Genomic DNA, 2,500 nt, shown 5'->3' on the forward strand with positions numbered 1-2,500 from the left:
CCCAAGGTGAGGAGCCCAGGCTGGGGGAGCAGAGAGCCAGAGGAGCAGGGGGCTCTGTGAGCAGGGGGCTGTGGCCCAAGGTGAGGAGCCCAGGCTGGGGGAGCAGAGAGCCAGAGGAGCCACCGACGGGAGAATGGCTAAAAACGTGATTTTATCAAAATGTTACAAGGCAGGGCTCTGCACAGGGTCCAGAGGAGTGGAACGCCGTTCATCCCATGCGAAAAGGTGCAGGAGTGACCGAAATACGGCCCGTTGTAAATCGCCCCTCTTTAAGCCAAAAAAATAGGTACGCCTCCCAGGGCCACCGACGGGAGAATGGCTAAAAACGTGATTTTATCAAAATGTTACAAGGCAGGGCTCTGCGCAGGGTCCAGAGGAGTGGAACGCCGTTCATCCCATGCGAAAAGGTGGAGAAATGACCGAGATACGGCCCGTTTTAAATCGCCCCTCTTTATGCCAAAAAAATAGGTACGCCTCCCAGGGCCACCCAGGGTGATGCTTTTATCAAAATGTCACAACGCAGGGCTCTGCGCAGGGGCCAGAGGAGTGGAACGCCGCTGGTTCCATGCGAAAAGGTGGAGAAATGACCGAGATATGACCCGTGGAAGTCGTCACAATTTACCCCGAAAATAGGCGCTCGCGCTCGGGCAGAGGTCGGCGCTCGGCCGGGGTCCCGAGAACCGGGGCGAATAGGGTTTTCCCACGGCCGAAAACCATAGGAAGCACGGGGAAAATTCGGGACCCGACGTCCCAGGGCCCTCGGCGGGGACCGGGGCAACGCGACACCGTTGGTTCCACCCGAAAAGGTGGAGAAATGACCGAGATACGGCCCGTCAAAAGTCGTCACAATTTACCCGAAAATAGGCGCTCGCGCTCGGCCCCGGTCCCGAGAACCGCGGCGGAGGTTTACCGGGATGCTGCGCAACATGGGCCAGAGAGCATGTTTGGTTCGAGTTTACCGGGATGCTGCGCAACATGGGCCAGAGAGCATGTTTGGCCGAGTTTACCGGGATGCTGCGCAACATGGGCCAGAGAGCATGTTTGGTCGAGTTTGTGTGGGTTGTGTGCGACACTCCCGGCACATACATAGGAACACGGCTTCCAAGTGAGCGCACTTTTTCGAAATTTCTTCTAAGTGCCGCTTTTTCGAACCGGGGCGAATTGGGTTTTTCGAGGGCCGAAAACCATAGGAAGCACGGGGAAAACTCAGGACCCGACGCCCCACGGCCCTCGGCGGGGACCGGGGCAACGCGACACCGTCGGTTCCACCCGAAAAGGTGGATAAATGACCGAGATACGGACCGTTGAAATCGACTAGGCGTATCCGAAAATAGGCGCTCGCGCTCGGACAGAGGTCGGCGCTCGGCCCGGTCCCGAGAACCGGCGCGCCTAGGGTTTTTCCACGGCCGAAAACCACAGGAAGCACGGGGAAAACTCAGGATCCCACGCCCCAGGGCCCTCGGCGGGGACCGGGGCAACGCGACACCGTCGGTTCCACCCGAAAAGGTGGATAAATGACCGAGATACGGACCGTTGAAATCGACTCGGCGTATCCGAAAATAGGCGCTCGCGCTCGGACAGAGGTCGGCGCTCGGCCCGGTCCCGAGAACCGGCGCGCCTAGGGTTTTTCCACGGCCGAAAACCACAGGAAGCACGGGGAAAACTCAGGATCCCACGCCCCAGGGCCCTCGGCGGGGACCGGGGCAACGCGACACCGTTGGTTCCATCCGAAAAGGTGGAGAAATGACCGAGATACGGACCGTGGAAGTCGTCCCAACTTATCCGAAAATAGGCGCTCGCGCTCGGACAGAGGTCGGCGCTCGGCCCGGTCCCCGAGAACCGGGGCGACTCGGAAATTCTTCTAAGTGCCGACTTTTCGAAATTTCTTCTAAGTGCCAACTTTTCAAAATTTACTCTAAGTGCCCTTGGCTACCAGGGGCACGAATCTGAAATTTCTTCTAAGTGCCAACTTTTTCAAAATTTACTCTAAGTGCCCTTGGCTACCAGGGGCACGAGGCGAGAATCTGAAATTTCTTCTAAGTGCCCTTGGCTACCAGGGGCACGGGGAAAATGTGTAAAAAAGCAATTTAATCAAAATCAAACAACGCAGGGCCCTTGGCAGGGACCAGGCGAGTAGAATAAAGTTGTTTTTGTGGCGAAACATTGACAATTGGGCGAGTTAGAGGTTTACCGGGATGCTGCGCAACATAGGCCAGAGAGCATGTTTGGTCGAGTTTGTGGGTTTTGTGCGACACTCCCGGCACATATATAGAAACCCAGCTTTTGAGAGCACTTAGAAGAAATTTCGAAAAGGTGGCACTCTGACGAAATTTCCAAAGAGTGGCTCTTCACACAAAGTTGACCGTTTCTTCATCCAGCACGCACCCCTGACCGAGTGGCAAACGTGACCCGCCATCGGAGGGCCCCCGTCGGCCATGGCCCCCCCCACCCCCGCGTGGAGGGCCTGGTGTTCGGACGGACGGTTCCTCCGGCCTGCGGG

Source organism: Solea solea, unplaced genomic scaffold (genome assembly GCF_958295425.1).
Source record: "Solea solea unplaced genomic scaffold, fSolSol10.1 scaffold_50, whole genome shotgun sequence".
Lineage (NCBI taxonomy): Eukaryota > Metazoa > Chordata > Actinopteri > Pleuronectiformes > Soleidae > Solea > Solea solea.